The sequence below is a fragment of the Equus caballus genome, chromosome 17 (assembly GCF_041296265.1).
Source record: "Equus caballus isolate H_3958 breed thoroughbred chromosome 17, TB-T2T, whole genome shotgun sequence".
Taxonomy (NCBI): domain Eukaryota; kingdom Metazoa; phylum Chordata; class Mammalia; order Perissodactyla; family Equidae; genus Equus; species Equus caballus.
In genome coordinates this window covers 51,226,695-51,246,225 of record NC_091700.1, presented here as the reverse complement: position 1 = coordinate 51,246,225, position 19,531 = coordinate 51,226,695, and the positions used below count along the sequence as shown (strand labels likewise).

The 19,531-nt window shown below is 35.0% G+C and overlaps 1 pseudogene; it reads right to left on the bottom strand.

Annotated features, from left to right (window-relative positions):
• Positions 1–293: 293 nt before the first annotated feature.
• LOC100061978 (polycomb group RING finger protein 5 pseudogene) lies at positions 294–1,256 on the bottom strand (annotated as a pseudogene).
• Positions 1,257–19,531: the final 18,275 nt, after the last annotated feature.

Genomic DNA, 19,531 nt, shown 5'->3' with positions numbered 1-19,531 from the left:
TGAATTTTAAGAGGTCTTGGCACATTTTGGATAACAGCCCTTTATCAAATGTGTCTTTTGCAAATATCTTCTCCCAGTCTATGGCTTGTCTTCTCATTCTCATGACATTGTCTTTGCAGAGCAGAGTCTTTCATTTTAATGAAGTCCAGCTTCTCAATTATTTCTTCCATGGATTGTGACTTTGGTTTGTATCTAAAGAGTTACCTTCACAAATAAGGGCATCTAGGTTTCCCTTATGCTGTCTTCTCAGAGCTATCCTGTTTTGGTTTGCTTTTTTTTTTCCTCTTTCCCAAGCCAGTTTATTTTTTTAGTTTCTAAGTTATACTGTTAAATTTGAGTAACATAATGGTATATAACTGAATATACACATAGGTAAGTATAAAAGCAATTTACGTTTTCGCCTCTTAGTCGCCACCTCGTCATGTAGATGAATTCCATAGTATGATCCTTCCCCATAATTTCACCATTGCACAGCACATCCAACTCATAAGAACTTGGAAGTTTTAGTTTTAAACTTAGAAATTTTTTAATAGTTCCCACAGTTACACGTGTAGAACACCGAATGAATTTCTTCATTAAACCCTTTACTACATTGTCCCCTGATTGTCCATTATTTCGTAAACAATCTAGACATATAGCAATTTGTGGGTCACTTCTGTGATAGTCTTTATCATCTTGATTTTCATCACCTTCTTCATCTACTTTAGGTCTGTCAACTTTTGAAGTATCATCTTGTCCATTTTCTTGAGGCTTATTTTTCTTCCAAAATTCAGATTCACGCTCAAGTTCTTGTTCTCGTAGTCCAGGGACCAGTTTAAATATGATTTCCTCTAACGTATTGTCCAACCTCAACATTTCTAATGGATTGGTCTCATGAACCTGGTTGCCACACCGTGGACAATCACTGCTATCTTCAAAGTGCTGGACAATACAAGTCTTACAGAAGGTATGGAGGCATTCGGTCACTGTAGTTGGCTTGATCAGATACCCTTTACAGATATAGCAGGTGATGTAAGGATTGAAATCTTTCACCAAGTGTTTCCTTTGGGTAGCCATTCGTGGTCAGCTATGACTGGCTTTAGTAGTACAGGCAAAGAGGGGTATTAAGTAGATGAAAGTCTGATGCCAGGAGCTGGTGTGGAGTTCCCAACTGGATGTCCTGAGGCATGAGAACTGACATCCAGATTTATCATGAGATCACTGGTCATCACTCCTTTTGGTGGTTCTGCTTTTCCATATCCCGCGGCCGCGGCCGCCGCGGCAGAGGGAAGGAAAGTGAAAGAGAAACAGCGCCCGCCGCGGCCTGGCCGGTCCCCGCGCCCCGTCCGCCCTCCCCCTGCAGGCGGGAGCGCGCCGGCTCCGCGGGGCCACTCCTGTTTTGGTTTGCTTTTACCACAACCTTTTTATATCTTCCCTCTCTTATTCCATTGACTACGTACCTTGCACATCCCCCCTCACCTCTTTTTTTTTCCATCTATGATCCTTATGGCATTTTAAGTGGAACTCCTTTCAAAGATCCCTCTTCTGTCAGGTCATTAGGGTCCTCTTGGGCAATGTGCAGGCCTCAAGTCCTGGCATATCAAATGCTCTCTAATGCAAATTCCAGCTCTCAACCTTGATGCTTCCCCATGTTTGCTATGTATGTGCGTAGCTCTGGGTGATCTTCAAAATTTCTTTCCTCTTTTCTAGCTTTTTTGCTTAGAGAACATTACTGGAAACTGAAAATGTGCTACTGGGCCTAAGTTAATGCTTTTAATGATCCTAATTTCAGAGCATCATTGAGCTTTGCTTAACATTTTTTTATTCAAAATTTGCCAAATGCCTAAGGGCATGTCCCTATATTTCTACCCTTTTCAAACTTATACCCTCATTCTCACCACATACACCTCCTCTCTTTCAATTGGCTTCTTTAATTAAAATATTGAGTCCATTTAATGTGAATTGAATTAATTTCTCTCTTTTCCAACTCAAAATTTCCCGATGTATTGAATCACTGTCTCAAAGAAAGAAACATACAACCCAATGCTCACTTTCAACCAGTGACTTTAAAGACATTCCCTTGGAATCCTTTTTCTGTATCTCTCCAACGCTGCCACTGCAAATTGACTGCCTTCTTTCCCCTTTGCCAAGAGAAAAAAAATGATTTTGTCAAATTTTAAAATATCTGTAGTAGGTCAAAATTTCTTAACAAATTTGCCATATTTGATATAGAAACTTAATTTCTGTATGAACCACTATTTTATCATGATGCAGGAAATTTAAAATAGTCATTTCCATCGTGCTTGTGGAACTCAAAATAAGTTTGTTTTCAAAATCATTAAATATGCTATGAAATTTCTAAAAATATTTTTAGAAAACCAAAGTAATTGATCTCTTATTTTTCTGTATTCCCCTGTGCCTTTCTTCCATGATGTAGTGAAGACAAATTTCTCTGACTCAGTGTTGGTTTGAAGACAACAAGGAAATGTGGGTAAAAGGAAATTTTATGCAAAATTCACTCCTAAAATCTGTCAGTTAATATCTTAATTTTACCCAACTAGCATTCTCCTAATTTATAAAATCATTTATTAAACTCTATTTCATAATTGATCTTCCCTAAACTGAAGAATTCCTCAACAACTTCTTAATAATTATACAATCCACCAAATTCCTTTGGAATTTTTCTTTCAAAGTTATGATTAACGGCCTCAGTCTATTCAGGCTGCTGTAACAACATAACATAAACTGGGTGGCTTATAAACAACAGAAATTTATTTCTCACAGTTCTGGAGGATGGGTGTCTGAGATCAAGGCGGCAACATCGCTGAGTTCTGGTGAAAAACGTCTTCTGGTTTACAAACTGTCAAAGTCTCTGTATCTTCACATTGGAGAGAGCAGAGGAAGCAATCTCTCTCCTGATTCGTAGAGCTCTAATCCCACTCCTGAGGGCCCCACTCTTATGATCTCACCTAAAACTAATGACTTCCCAAAGGCCTCACCTCCTAACACCCTCACATTGAGGAGTAGGGTTTCAATAGATGAATCTGGGGGTCACACAACATTTAATCCATAACACTAACTTATTGCCTATTAGGATAAGTGGTCTTTTCTCATTTCTTATCTGCTTTAACCTCTTTCCACATTCTGGCATGTTGAAATCCATTTCTTCTTAAAACTCTGTTTCTGTCCTCCCTATTTCCGTCTCTCTCCTTTCTTTGCCTTTCTCTGTCTTTGCGTGCGTCTCTCTATTTCTTGAAGCATTGTGCCTAGTTGATTAAAGAGCGGACCCTCAGGTCAGAAAAAGTTATATAACCCATTTCCAATACTGGCAAGTTTTGGCAATTTGGTCATGTTAATCAATTTCTGCTAACTTTATCATGAGTTTGCTAATAGTCATATCATCACAGGCTTTAAAGAAATTTAAAGAATTTAACGAGGTAGTGCATACAAATAGGTTTGACAATATTTAGCCCATACTAGGCACTTGATAAATATTATTGGCTTTTATTTTAGTTTATAATTCATTGATTTTTTTTAAATTAGTCGTCAGTGCATTTGGAAAAAGTAATGACTAACCCAATAAACATTGATTTAAATAAGCAAGTGCTCTATTTAGCTCACCCCCAAAAAAATCCCAAGATAGCTACTCAAGAGATGGCATAGAAATTAACTAATATGCTCAAGGACTCATGTTCATTCCACCTTTCCACTCAACCACCTTAATGTGTAGGCCTACAGCTGCTTTCTTGTGGCTTCACTGGTTTCAAGATAGACACTGTATCTTAGGTATCATGTCTCTTTTCAATTAGGGGAAGAATGAAGGATGAAAACCTTTATAGTTTAATAAATTTTCCATTTAATTTGGGAAGTGACATCTTCCCCAGGGAATTTTATCTAGAGGACATTGACAGTATTGTATGTCCACCTCTAGCAGCAGGGGATGTTGGACAATTGAGCTTCTCATCTGTAATATTAGAAGACCAGTAACAAGGGGGAGGTGAGTGGCCTTCATGTGTCTGTCTATTTCATGGTGACCGCCGTGGTTTCCAAGACAAAATATTCTGTTGGTTTTTCTTCTTGCTCTCCAAATGCAGCTTCTCTGAATCTTTTAGTCCTATCTTCACTCATATTGAGTTCTTCTGAAATCTGATTGCAATTACTTTGAGCAGTAATTAAAGGTCTATAAAACCTAGTTTATAAATTAATATTTCATCTTATATTTTACATCACTGCATTGCAAATGGTAGATTCACTTCATCGCTCATCACTCTTTATATAGCTTGATGCTCCAGAGGTTCATCATTTTCTGATTCCTCTTCCCTGATCAGATATCAACAGTAATGGATGAGATGAGAAATATTTAGGTCTTACTTCTTTAGAGAAATAACATAGCCCAATCCAGCTAATATCAAAATAAGAAACAAACATATATGAAAGTGAAATTTACTTCTTTAGAAAACCAGGCCATGCTAATTTTCTGGTTGTCTGTTGATGCTAGTTTTCTGGTTTCGTTTGTGCCTACTTTCTCTTTTATGTTTTAGTTCCCAAAATACCACCTGCAGGTACCATTAATTACTGAAATTGTGTGTATATTTTAATGATGGAAAGAGGATGATATTTGGAGTCAGAAGTTTTAGTTTTGGGTTTCATCTCTACCGCATTTGAGCCCAATAGCCTTAACTCATTTTCTTGTCTTGGAATGCCAGCTTCTTCACACATAAAGCGATGATGATAATGCTACCCGTAGTGGTGATGTGGATAATAAAAGCGGTAAAACCTCACACATAGAAGGGACTGAACAACTCTTCCTTGGTTTTCCATGAATCGAAAATACATTGCTTCTATAAAGAGCATTTTAGATGTAGATTTAAAGGAAATACATAAAAAAATTGAAGTAAAACTTGGGTTTTTAAATTATTTCCACAAAGACATTAGTAATGTATCATGTTCATTTAAAAAAATTATAAATAACTTTAATCCATTGGAATATTGTGTCCCAAAGTTTCAGAATTTTACATGTTTTTCTATACTCTGCAGAAGGAAGATATTTCATGTGCTTGATAGGTAATAGAGAGGAAACCAGAAAAATTATATGTGAACTCCTCAAAGATAAATAAAAACATTTCTTCCAGTGCCCACCATCCTCAATTATAATTGTTTATTCTACTCTGGAATACTGTTACACTGGTTGGGTATTATATTCAGTAATAAATGATACCTAGTGTGAAGACAAGAGGAAATAATGGGTGATGTGGCAATCTTTAGGACAAATCAGGATGATTATTTCTGTGAATTTTGAGAGCACTGTGGGGAAATTATTTACTCATCAAGCTCATTTCCACAAATATCCACAAGTATCTCAATTTCTTAAAAAGCTGAAACTCCAACTGATGGTTTGACATTGTTTTTGATAAATTACTATTAAAAAGACAATTACTCTTTGATACTTTACAATATCAAAAATGTTGAAAATAAAAGTATTTCCCCTGTTTGTGTTTTGTTTAATATTTCTCATCTAAAATGTTCCTCTGCTTTTTTTTTTTAACACATTTTCTTCTAGGCTCATCAAAAGCCATGGCTCCTCCGTTAAGTATGGCAAGATTTCTTTTGAAAACAAGTATTTCCAACTCTTTTCAGATATTTGATGTTTGTACTGACCAAATTAGCACCTAGTATGTGCCAGCTTAGGTTTTTCACTGCTGCTTTGAAAGCATTAATCTTGTCTCTTTTCATCTCAAACTCTGTGTACCATTCTGCTAACTTTATTTCTTCAAATAATCAGTGTTTTCTCTTACCATCTAGTATTTGATTACACGATTCCTTCCTATCTGGAATGGTCTTTTACTCTTATTGGCATGACTAACACCTGTTCGAAGTTTAGGTTTAAGTCAAAAGGTTACTGCTTCCAGAAGGTATTCTCTAACTTTCTACACTACTTAGCTCTCCTGAAATATGTGTCCCCAAGGCTCTATGCACTTCCTCTATCATAACAGTCATCAAAAAGGACCATAAGTATAAAGTAGTCATATGTCTTTCCCAGAAGTTCTGTGAAGGCAGAGACTGGATCTGTGTTATTCACTGTCTCAAATCTGCCACCTAGTACTGTGTCTGGCAGAGAGATGGTACTTAATAAATACTTATTGAGCTAAAGAAATGGATTTTTAAGCTCCCTGAGAGCAGAGATTACAGATTCTACTTCCTCTATACCCTCCATATATCATTGCGCAAGTTTCTGGAGTTTATTAGAAGTCCTCTGTAGTTATTAAGCACATTCCAAGAACCCTAGAGCTAGCAGGTGTTTTATAAACAGTCTAATATAAAATCTTCAGCTTACAGTGAGTCACAGAAGCAAAGGATCCAAGGCCAAAACCTGGCTGTTTAATAGATCACACTGAGACCCAGGTCTTCTAATCCTCTAATGACGATTTTGGCAACATACCCTATTGCCACATTGGTTGATCTAATTTCAGAGTTAAATTGCATTGTTTAGCCACTAAAAGTTTACCATGACAACCATAAACAAATATCATTTGCAAATTCTTATTTCCTTAGGCATCAGGGATAATGATTCATATTGGATACAAGGCCATTATAGAAACTTCTGTAGAAGGTTGCTAAATTTAGTCGTTTGTGAACATTTTCTACATCTTGATGTTATTTATACATGCAAAAAAACTTTCAAAAATCTGTTTCTTGTTTCCATCCACTCCACATGAACACGTGTGCCCATGTACACACATACGCACACACAAGCATCCCTCACCATTCAGCTCTGCTTCAATTTAGAGAAAGAATTTAAGACGTAAATTATGAGCAGTTTTCTAGTACATAGAGTAATGGTCAATTTCTTGTAATGCTAAGTTATTCCCTTGCTTTCAATTAAATATCAAGAGAAATGAATTTATCGTTTGAGGGAACTAAAGGATCTGCAAAGTGTTCTGTACCATCATCTATGAAAGTTATCTGAAAGAGTTAAAGTTTCCCCGAGTGACCTACATAGCAAATGCTTTAATTGAGCCCACTACATAAGAAAAAAAGATATTTGTCATATATACTTTTCTTCTTTAAGAAGGAAACCACAGAACTCGACAAGATATTTACTACGTTAATTAAAATTTTGAATATTTTTCCTAATGTAAAATGCTGAATTCTTTTATAGAAGCATGGTGCAATGTCACACATCACTTTGTTATTTTATGCCTGATAAATAATATGAGGTAAATGATAAGGGAAATATAAATCCTTTGCTCTTTTTGTTACTCTAAAAGTTATCTATATCTGTGAATGTATTTTTCTCATGTTTCTAAAACCACAATTGTGGTCATACTAAACAGTATCTATCTTTCTGCTTTGAAATTAGTTCACCGGGACACCTCATATTACACAGATACCTGATTTTGATTACCATAAGAAATATGCCAACAGCAAGCCTGAAGAGTTGTAAGTAGAAACAATGATAAAGTTTTTCATTTGCAAAGAGGGAAATAACTCAGTTTCCAAAATATTGTTCTTAGGTTTGCAAAGCAAGATGGCAAAATATGATTTTGCATAACTAATAATTTTAACACTAATTGCAATTTAGACAGGTTTAGGATCTAAAAGCCTAATGGGTTGTTTTTATACTGGATAGCTCATGGCAATTCAAATGAACATTGGTAGATACCTGAATTTGACACTTTATGCTGATCACATTTCAAATGGTATATCTAAATGGAACACGACTTCCTAATTGTTTGTTTGCCTATCTGTGTGGATGTACATATGTTAAAGAAATAACAAATTTTCTCCTAAAATCTGAAACATCTCGATCATAAATGCATTAAATTGGAAGAAGAGAGTGGATATCTACAGCAGGAAAAGAATGGCATTTTTTTAATATAAATGTGTAGAGTATTTTTTAATCCTTTACTTTCATTTAATGAACTTGTGATGGTAAGGTAGGTGTAATTAGAGCTGTCAGGACTGAATTCCACATGTGCACTGCACTATGAATTTAATTTAAATTTCTCTATCCCTACTTTTCCCTTCCCATCACCACTGGGAGAAATTGAAGCCCTTGACTGCTGCTGTGGCAAATTGGATCCTAATAAGTATGATGCTTCACTGCTTCCTGTTTTTGCTAAGGTACAACTGTGCTGTTTCAGAAGAACTCACCTGGGCATTCATTCAACAAGAAATGTTGGTAGGAGTATTATATTTTCCACGTTTTGATCTCAGTGAATGACTTGCATATAAAGAGGTCTGGCAGCTGGGTTTTATTATTCACTGATATGCTTGTCATTTCAACCTCAGGTTCAGCTGATTCATCTCTGGGGGCTTAGGAATTATAAATTTCTCTCATGTTTCAAATTATTCGGGATTATAATTTTTCAATCTGAAGCTAAAGTATAATGTAACTGATTAATATGCTTAACATGAAGGAGTTGATTTAAGAAGCTGTCTTAATAATATCAACAACGTTACAGGTCATGATAGGCCTTATTTAAAATTATGATTATGTCCTGAGGCATTAACATCTGTGCTATAAATAATTAAAAAGAAGACAATCAATATTTTTTTAAAGTTAAAGGTGAGATGTTTCATGAGACCAAGGGTCGTTAAATATTTTATAAATGGAGACATTCAAGAGTGATATGAAATATATCAAGTGCTGGTGAGAATTGGAGCATCTAGAACTCTCATACGCTGTGGGTAAGTGTGCAAACTGGAACAACTACTTTGGAAGAGTTTGGTAGTGTCTATTAGATCTGAATGTGTCTATGGCTGTGGTCCTTCTATATGGACATGTACAAGAATTTCATAGTGGCATATTAATATAATAGGTCATAGTGGAAACAATACAAGATTTCATCAACAGCAGAATGGATAAATAAACTGTGCAATAGACATAAATTGCAACACCATTCAGCAATGAGAATGAACAAACAACTGCCACATGGATTAATATTAATTAATCTCACAAACACAATATTAAATGCAATAAACCAGGGAAAAAAAGAGTCAGTACTAGTGAATTACATTATGTTGAGTTCAGAAAGAATAAAATCTAATCTAAGGTAACAGGAGTCCTCTTAGTGGTTACCTTCGAGGGAGCTTCTGGAGTGCTGATGGTGTTCTATTTCCAGATATGGGTGGTATATGCACAAGATTCCATTTTGTAAAAATTCCCTGAGCTGTACACTTATCATTTGCACACTTTACTGTAGTATGTCAGATTTCAATTTAAAAAGTTGCTTTAATAAAGGGGATATGAGTGCAACAAAAAATGAGAAATTCCCATGAAAAAATAAGTCCTTAATTTTTCCCTTTTTTGTCCTCTGTAGTCCTTTTAATATATTTTTATTTCAATGCATAATACTCTTTCATTATATTTTATTTTCATTTAACTATATTGTAAAATTATTAAGCCTGAGACTATTCATTATTATTCTTGTATACCCAGAATCTATCACATTAAGTTTATTAATGATAATAATTCTATCATGTTAGGTTTATTAATGATAACAATTCTAAAAATTAACATTTGTTGAGTGCTTGTTGTGTCAGTATTGTATTGTAATTTATGTGTATTATTTAAGTTTTTAATACAATTATTTGATTTAGTTAATATTATCTCCTTTTCCCAGGTGAGAAAGTTGAATTACCTGGTGCAGCAATTTGCCCAAGGATACACAGCTTGCACATGGCGAAAACAGGATTTAAATCCAGACTTCAGAGCTTAATTTCTAAATTACCAGGATGTGAAGGGCAGAAGATTAAGCATGTCATAACAGAGAGTAAGAGCTCAATAAATGTGAGCTATGAATACAATGTACAACTTAGAGATTCATATGACATGGTGATTATCGTTCCTATGGAAGAATAGAGGCCGGATACAGGCAGATACATTTATTCACACTACACCCTGTGGTAGTCACTGAAGATACAATGGATTAAAATGTCCAATGAAGTCCAAACATTCAAAGATTGAAGTTTAGTAGGAAATACAGGAATTAATAAAATCATCACATTTGTTATAAATGTTGTTAAGGGAATATATTAGATGATAAACATAGCTAACAGGGTACCAGATCCACTAAAGAAACTAAAGGAAGCTATGGGACACAGCCACAGAAGGCCAAGGGTGACTGCTCTGAGAGGAAAGGAGAGGATGACAGGGCCAGATAGTGCAATTATGTGGGTAAAGAATCTGAAAGAATTGTGATTATAAAGACTTAGGGGATGATGGTGCTGTGTATAAAGGTCAACCTAGCATGATTATCTTGTGTAGACTAAGTTTTATGTTTTTAAGAAAATATTTGGAAATTTACTTTAATAAAAATACGACTCTGAATTATCAAGTTCACAAAGATGGGATGAAGTGAAAAATACTGACAAGGTCACCAAAGTTAATCCTCTCATTCTGTATGAGTTTCTTCACTATTTGAAGCCTATCAAGAATGTTTGTTTTATTTGCAACCACATGGATGGACCTGGAGGGTATCGTGTTAAGCGAAGTAAGCCATACTGAGCAAGACAAACACCATATGACTTCACTCATATGGGGAAGATAAACAAACACGTGGACAAAGAGAACAGGTTAGTGGTTACCAGGGGAAATGGCGTAGAGGGTGGGCACAGGAGATGAAGAGGAGCACTCATATGGTGACAGACAAGAAATAATGTACAACTGAATTTTCACAATTATATAAACTATTATGAACTCAATAAAAAAAAAGGATGTTTCTTTTAACAACTGCAAGGACAATGGAATAAACAATCTTGCAGTTTTCTTTGTACCCAAGGTGGGTGATGATTCAGTTTGAGTATTAACTTATTCTCTTGCTGTCTTTCAGCAAATCCTAGAAGCACAAGCTTTAGATGACTCTGCTATTTCCACTGCCCAAGTCAAAAGTTGATGAGTGCTGGCTCAGTAGTGACAGGATTGGTACTGTTGGGATTCTGAAAGCATCTTTCCTCAGCTGGATGGAACAATGACAGTGCTTTTATCTCATTTTGACATTCATCACTTTTTGTCATATCTCTAAAATAAAACCCCTAGTGCTTGGGGATCTGACACATCAACAAACCAATCATCATCGCAGGACTGGCCAACCCCCTTCGTGAAGCTAGGGTGACATTACGTAACTAAATGTCACTGTACTGAAATACTGAGGTGACAAGAAGGGTTTGATATGGGGTTTGGTTTTTAAAAGTTTTGTTAATTTACATAGTAATTCAAAACTCTGACATAGACAGTTCATGTTTACAAACATAAATTTGTCAAACAATGCAAATTTATTTCAGTTAACCTATCTCTACCTATGTATCCATCTATACTAGAGTAAGAAATAGAACTAGTAACTATGACAGGCAGGGATATTTTAAGAAAGAATTTTTGGAAACTAGCGTTAAAATGGAATACACAGTCTTGTGAAATAGTGGACATCATTGTCCTAGAGGTGATCCAGTAGGGACTGGGAGGAGATGGGGAGAAGGATACTGGCAGGGGACGTTGTAAAGAGGATGCCTGCTTTGGATAAAAGTCCATGATTACTCTATAATTACTCTTTAAAAGTCACATCCTTAAGGTTTTAAAATAATGATAATTGTTATTAATTAACAATATATGCTGGCACTATTCTAGGCAATTGAACACTATTCTAAGAAATCCCACTCAATCATTAAGATAAACATGATATAACTCCAGTTTTACAAGGAACCTAAGGTCTAAAGAGGTCTAATGACAACGTTAGCTCATAAGAGGAAATACTTGGACTCAAAACCACGTCTTTTGGTCTTTTATCTGGTGAATCAGCACAGAAGTTTATGGTCTACTATTATAAAGAAATAATTGGATAATTGGGATGGAGGCAAGACAGTTCTCCAAACCTTTACTCACTCACTCTAGAGATACTCATCAGCAAAGCTCTCCGTTTTGTATTTCATTATACCCTCTCTCCTCTCATCTGGTTTGTTACAGCTCTCTACATTTTAAGGTTCTTGTGTTTAACTAAACTTGAGAAAAAAGTTAAGTCAGTAAAAATGGTAGTCCCTGAAGTGTCCAAAACTAACGTTCAAAACATTTGTTTGATAATGGTGAGAGGTTTTTTTTTTTTGTCTTATCATAATTCCTACATAAAGAAAGCATTTGCAGAAAAGTTGTCTGTTTCTGAATTAGAAGAGTTTTTAACATTTATTTATTAATATGATAGCCCATTATTTTGTCTATTGTTCATTCTATCTGTTTGAATTAGTCCATGCAAAACTGCATTACTCGCGTGTATATTTATATCTATTATTTGAGGAATTAAGTGTTTTGAAAAGATAGAGTGGGTCAAAAGTTGTAGCAGTGGTCAAAATAGTCTGACTGTTCATCTCAGCTTGATCAAACTGAACACAACCTTCTTAGTGAGTCAGGGTCCCTGACCTTTTTCTTAGAGCATTTAATTTAGAAAACTTGAAAACTCTTTCTCTGCCCTTTCCAGATGTAAATATTTGTGAAAGCCTCTTGCCAATTTTACAATGCACCATGACTTTCTCAAGGACATGGGAGCCATCCTTTGAAACGTAATCATCAAGGAAGATAGAGTCCCAATTGCCCAGTCTCTGTGGGAGGGTAGGAGCCTGACTTCTGAGGATGCCTTGTTCCAATTGTAAAACTACCTCCTGTCAAAAGATATAGAAAAGTGATTTTTCCTTTGAATACAGCCAATAAGCAAACACAGATGGCCTACAATCCCCTCCCGGCCAAGCTCTTCAAACTCTCCAGCCCTTTGTTTTAGTGAAGCTAAGTTCAATCTCTCTCCCATATTGCAATAGTCTTAAATAAAGTCTTCCTTTCCTGTTTAATTTGTCCGCTGCAATTTTTGCTTTGACATTAATCAGGAGTATCTCTAAGGAGATTGATAGGGTGGTTCTAACCAATCATGATGCTTCATTAAACAGAATACAAAGATAATAAAACAGACCTCAGACCTGCTCTGTAATATAAAATGTGGACAAAAGAGGCACTATAGTATAGTGGACTACAGTGGAGTGCATAGGACTTTGGAGTTAGGAGATCTAGCTAATTATGCCACTGCATGACTAGCCAATATTTGGCATAGAGTAGGGCTTCAGTTTGCAGCTATGAGATCTTTTGCCCCACATGAGAGTTGTGCAAATTCAGCAGAGCTTAAACAAGAATATGAATGATGAAAATATAAAATTGATTCATTTGGTAGACTGCATGTGAATAATAGAAAGACCATGTACAAATAGTTACAGAATACAATTATTTCATATATTCAATAGGATATTTGATGAACATATATTGCAGACCCCTTTTAATGATCCTTTAAGAGCATATGGTTATAGATCCCACAGGGTGCAAATCATTAAGCCAAGGCAAATTATTTATTCTTTATGATTACATTTTCTTCCTCCTAGACTGTATGTTCCTTAAAATCTCTTTGCACTCTAAAATCTAATATTATTAAACTTAGATGACTTTTATTCACATCCAATTACTAAATTAAATATTTACATTAAATCTATTTGATCTTGAGTTTTTTTTGGTGTCAAAAAAGTTGTATGTTAACAAAATAAGCATAGCATGGCGCATTAGATTTCTGTTGATGTGTAACATATTTCCACAAACAGCGATTTAAAATGACAGTTATTTATTATCTTTGGGTCAGAAGTCTGGCTGGGCTCAGATGGGTCATCTCTTTCAGGTATTACAAAGTTGAAATCAAGGTGTTGACTGTGTGAGGCCCTGGGAAGACTCAACTTTCAAGTTCATTCAGATTGTTGACAGAATTCATTCCCTTGCAGTTGTAGGACTGAGGTCCCCCGTTCCTGGCTGGCTGTTAACTGAGGTCTTCTTTCTACCCCTGGACTCTGTACACCTTCCTTCTTACACGACTCTTCCATCTTCAAAGCAGCAATGGCACACCGAGTTCTCAAACTTCAAACCTTTCTGACTTCTTCTGACATCATAAGAAACCTCTCCACTTTCGAGCGCTCCTGTAATTACCTTTGGCCTCCCCAGAAAACCCAGAATAATGGTCTCTTCTTAAAGTCAACTGAACCATATAACAGCATGATCATAGGAGTGATAACATCATAATTACAAGTTTTGGAAACAAAACATCTGTACAACATTGAGGGACCATTTTAGAAACTCTGCCTAGCACACATAATTATATGGTATTTTATTTATACTGAAACACTATTTAGTTTCAGTTAAAAATCTATGCTACAAAAAGTTCTATTTTAAAAACTGACACAAAATAATGATTAAAATAATGCCTTATAATTACTAAGGGATTACTATGGGTTCGCTATCCTGCATAGTGCTTGAAGTGAATTATTTCATTTAATTCTCACAAAGAAAAAACAGTTGTGAACAGCTGTCATTCTCTATTTTACAGATAAGAAAACCAAGAAAAAGAGACATTAAGAATTTACCTAGGGGCTGACTTGGTGGTATATTGGTTAAGTTTGCATGCTCTGCATTGGCAGCCTGGGTTTTGTGGGTTCAGATCCTGGGCATAGACCTACACACTACTCATCAAGCCATGCAGTGGTGGCATCCCACATACAAAATAGAGGAAGACTGGCACAGATGTTAGCTCAGGGACAATCTTCCTCACCAAAAGAAAAAAAGAACATACCTAAAGGCACACAGTTAGAGATAGTTCAAGCTTTCAACAAAAAGATAAAATTCATTCAGAATCAACAGCTCTGCTAAAACTCCCTGTAACTCTCTGTAGCTCAGTAATTACTCAATGCCTTTCCAGCTTCTACACCTCATTATCTAGACTTAACCCAAATTTGAGTCTGCACATGGCCACAATATACAAACATCCTCTTCTCAAATTGAAAAAATTCTGTTTGGAAGGGTGGGAAGTTGAATTTTAAGTTTCTTTGAGTTTTTCAAAAATATTATGATGGCCCAAATAATTTTATGTACAATAGTTAGGCTAATGCTCTTATGTTCTCTAGGGATTATACATGACTGGTTATAGCTTCACCTTTAGTTGAAACAAATTTCTTCACGTTACATAATAATTCTTTTTTCTGTCTACAGTCATGCATCGCTTAACAATGATGATGCATTCTGTGAAATGTGCCATTGGGCAATATCCTTGTGTGAACATTATAGAGTGTACCAAAGGGGAGCAAAATTTGTCACCCCAAAATGTATCTCTTTAATATGAGGATTATTTTAGGATAACTATTTTTATAAAACAGACTCAGAAGTTTTTTCTTGTTACCACTGCCTTAACTACCTAAAAAAATTCAGATAAAAAATTCCTGTCTCAGGAAATAAGTGATCACCTTAGCATAGCATGAATTGAGTGGTAGAAGGGAGGAACCTAGAAAAGTCTGTTTGTTGGTTTCTCCTCTGTTCTTCGTTTCTGTGTTGCCAAACAAACATTTCTTTTCCAAACGTTTGCTCCTTTCCACTTACCTGTGAATTGCCTTCCTTCCCTTTGAACTTCCTGACTCTCCACCACACCCATCTTCTTTCATGTCTAGCTGAGGAAGGTATTTAAAGTGAGGGCTTCAGTCGTTTTGGTGAGTTAGTTTGTTTTCCTGGGTTTCTCCTATATATACATATTTTTAAACTATTGTTTGTTTTTCTCCTATTAATCTGTCTCATGTCACTAATTCTTAGACCAGCTAGAAGAACCTAGAAAGGTAAAGAAAATTTATTCCTCCTTTACAGTTCTTACACAAACCTAGATCGTACAGCCTACTATACACCTAGGCTACACGATACTAATCTTATGGGACCACCATCAGATATGCAGTCCACTGTTGACTGAAATGTCACATGGTGCATGATTGTAGTTATATCCAGTGGTCTAACCAACCGAAACAAGGTGAGACTTCAAAAAGCAGAGGAAATAAAATCAGTGTCTAAATCGTTCTTCTGTGGCTCATTTGTTGTAGGATGTAATAAATTATTGACTCTTCCTCTTGATGGTTTTCTCATTGGTGAAATAATGACAACGATCCACTTAAAATGGAATCATGAGTGAAAAAAATAACCAATAAAGGATTGAAAACTACTTCAGAGACATCAAGTGTTCTAAAAATTAATGATGACAGTAATCCTAATTTTCATCTGCCAACTTGGGAACTGTATTTCTCATGGCTCTATGTGCTCATCTTTTAGGTCATACTCTTTTGGATATTGAATTTGTGCAATCTTTTGGCATCCCAGGCTGTATTTAATGACTTGACTCAAGTGATTCTTATACTGTTCATCCTATTGCTTCCTTAAAATTGCTAAAGTCTCTTAAAATATTAAAAGCTTCTCATGAAATAGGAAAATAAGAGTTCTTATTCCAGGAACATCCTTTAAAACATAAAATAATATAAAACATAAAAAAACAAAAACAGTAACAGAGCAAATGCTATAGATCCTTACTTTGCTTTTAGTGTGATTCAGACTGCTACTCTGTCTTTTATATGTAAAATATTTAGAAGAATTATACAATCTGTAGAGCAGAAGACAAATAAGATAGCAGATTGAGATGCTATTTGTTAAAAGAAAAAGCAAATGAACAAATGCATGCATGCATGGAAGAATCTATTCCAACTTCTGTCTTAACTTAGGAATCTCATTCATCTGATACCTGGTTGAACGTTTGTTGGCAGAGAATTCAGTACTTTGTTTTACCCACATTTCTTAGTGGTCCTCACATTGAACTAACACTAGCTTCTCGCTAATTCCCATCCATTTATGTAAGATCTCCTCTTTTATATAAAATGTACTTTTCTGCAGATGTAAAATTATTTCATGTGATTTATTAAGACCACTTTTAAATGTTCCCGTTTAAAACATTTCTAGCACTTTGGTTTGGTTTGGTTTGTTTTTTTCCTCATATTGCAAAATATTACCTTCTAGATCACCCTTTTCTGGACACACCTCAGATTGTCAATATCTCTTTAAAAATATAACGCCAATATAGAAAAAAACGTCAGTTAGGGTGCTCTGTTTTCCCAGGACCTAGAGAAATGTCCTGATTACCCATGCAATACACATTCCATATCTCTGTGGCTTTTCAGGCTCAGAGCTGCGCATCCGGCCAAAATTTGGCCCTACAAGCAAAATATTATTGAAGTAATTATAATCACATGGTTGGAAATGATCGTTTTCTCAACTATAGTATTTTTGTTATTGAATTTAAATGGATGTGCAAATATATATTTATCTTTTAAGCTGATGTTTTTGGAAGCTAGAATTTTTTTTGGCATTCTCAGCACTTATTTCCGTGTGGACCTTAAAAACACACAAATGATGTTTCCTTGTTTTTTAAAATTTTTATCATTATGGCTCAAGTTATAAAAATAAGGGGGGCCAATCAGTCAACCTGTATTTTAAATCTAATTTTCCTGACAGTGTGTGCAATTTAGCCCAACATAACTTCTTTATTAGTATGAATGCCATTTTTCTTCCATTACTTTTTAAATCTTTATTTACTGTTATTACATACCCCATATTTTCACTTACATATCTATATGTGCACTATGAATACGTGATAGTCCCCAAAGATGGGCTATAGATTCTAACAGAACAATTACAAGACGTACAACAAATTCATAATAAAAAGCTTTATTCAATTTCATTCACACCACACTTACAATATTCAGATATTGATTTCAGTGCCCAAATTATGTCTTAAAACATAAATATATCCAGGCAATTTCAAAACATGAAACATTCTCTCATTAGACTTTGGTAAATTCCGTTGTCCATTAACACGTTTCTGAGTTAGACAGTCCAAAACAGAACTAAACATTCTGTCATGCATTGGGACTGTGTTCTTCTTGTGAATTTCTTACCTTCTGAAATTTTTTGGTTGTTTTTCTGGCCAACTTTTCTTCTTCCAAACTTTTGTTGTTATGTGACTTTGCTATATTCTTGAAGATTATTCTGGCTTCATAGAACCAATCCCTAGGGAGCCATCTGTAAACAGGAGGCTTGCTGAAGGCCTGAAGAAATATTTGATACATTGCCATCTATCTGAGTGACATAACTGATATGAAATTTTTTTAGATCTATGAAACAATCATCCAAGGCAGATAGTTCTTTTGAAACAAAATCGTTTACATTTTGTAAAAAATGTTGATTTTGTAGTACTAGATTTCATGCACCTTGACAATTTTGGCAGAAGGAGACTAAAACCACTAGGTTACTCATATCATAAAAACATCGAATTTCAGAAGAAGAAAGTATAGCTTGTATTTCTTCACAGCACTGTTTTGTAAGAATAAAAATATGAAATTGAAAAGTCATTAAAAAATTCAGGGTGCTGGCCCCATGGCCGAGTGGTTAAACTTCTGTGTGCTCTGCTTTGGTGGCCTGGGTTCGCAGATTTGGCTCCTGGCACCGACCTGCTCCTCTCATCAGCCATGCCATGGAGGCATCCCACATACAAAATAGAGGAAGATTGGCATGGATGATAGCTCAGGGCTAGTCTTCCTCAAGCAAAGAAAAGGAAGATTGGCAACAGATGTTAGCTCAGGGTGAATATTCCTCAAAAAAAAAAAAAATTCAGAATGTGCAATTCAAATGCTCAAATGACCACAGAGTTTTTGAAAATGTGAAATCTCAGTTTTTAAAAATATAGATCATAGTAAAAATTAATTCAAGTAATTTGATCATTTTCTTAATAATTGAGATGCTCATAAAAAGGGAAATTAAACATTAGTGAAAATATTTTAATCAACAGGCAGACTATATAATAATGATGCTGTTGATGATGACAATGACAGCAACAGCAATTAGAGCCATTTATCATGTGATCACTAAATGCCAGACATTTTATGAAGATATCTAATAGACAGATACATAGATGGGTGGATAGCTAGATAGAGAATATTTATATGTGAATACATGTCTGTATATGTGTATGAGTTTGTGTTTATTCTCACTTTCTGTAATAGTTACTGTTAGCAATTCCATTTAGCAGATGAGGAAACTAAGATGCAGAGAGATCATTAACTCATCTAGACCACATGATGAGGTACTGTTAGAAAATATATTTCGGTGAAACTTGCAACTCAAATAAGTTATTGAAATTCCACAGAAAACAAAATCTTTTGCTAGAAAGAATTGAAGCCAAAATTCAATGAAATTCTCTAAGGGCTGCTTCTACCAAACATATTTAAATAAATAATAAAGCAGAAACTAAAAGTTTTCAAAGTTCTTTACACGCGAATGTATTACAAAACAGTGTGTTATTAAAATAAATATTTAGCAACATTTCTAGCAATTATAATAAAAACTGAACATATACAGACTTATGGAATCAATATTTTGAGCTAAAAGCATGCTCAGAGGAAAATTTGTAACCTTAAACTAAAAAATCAATTAAATATAGCAAATATCTAACTTTTAGATAGAAAAACACGGATAAATTGAACTAAAAGAAAACAAAATAAAGAACTTAATAAAGATAAAAGCAGAATTTAGTTAGTTATAGAAAAAAATCACCAGAACAAAATAACAAAAAAGTTGTTTCTTTAAAAATAATTAAACAAATTTAACACAGCATAATCAAGAAAAATT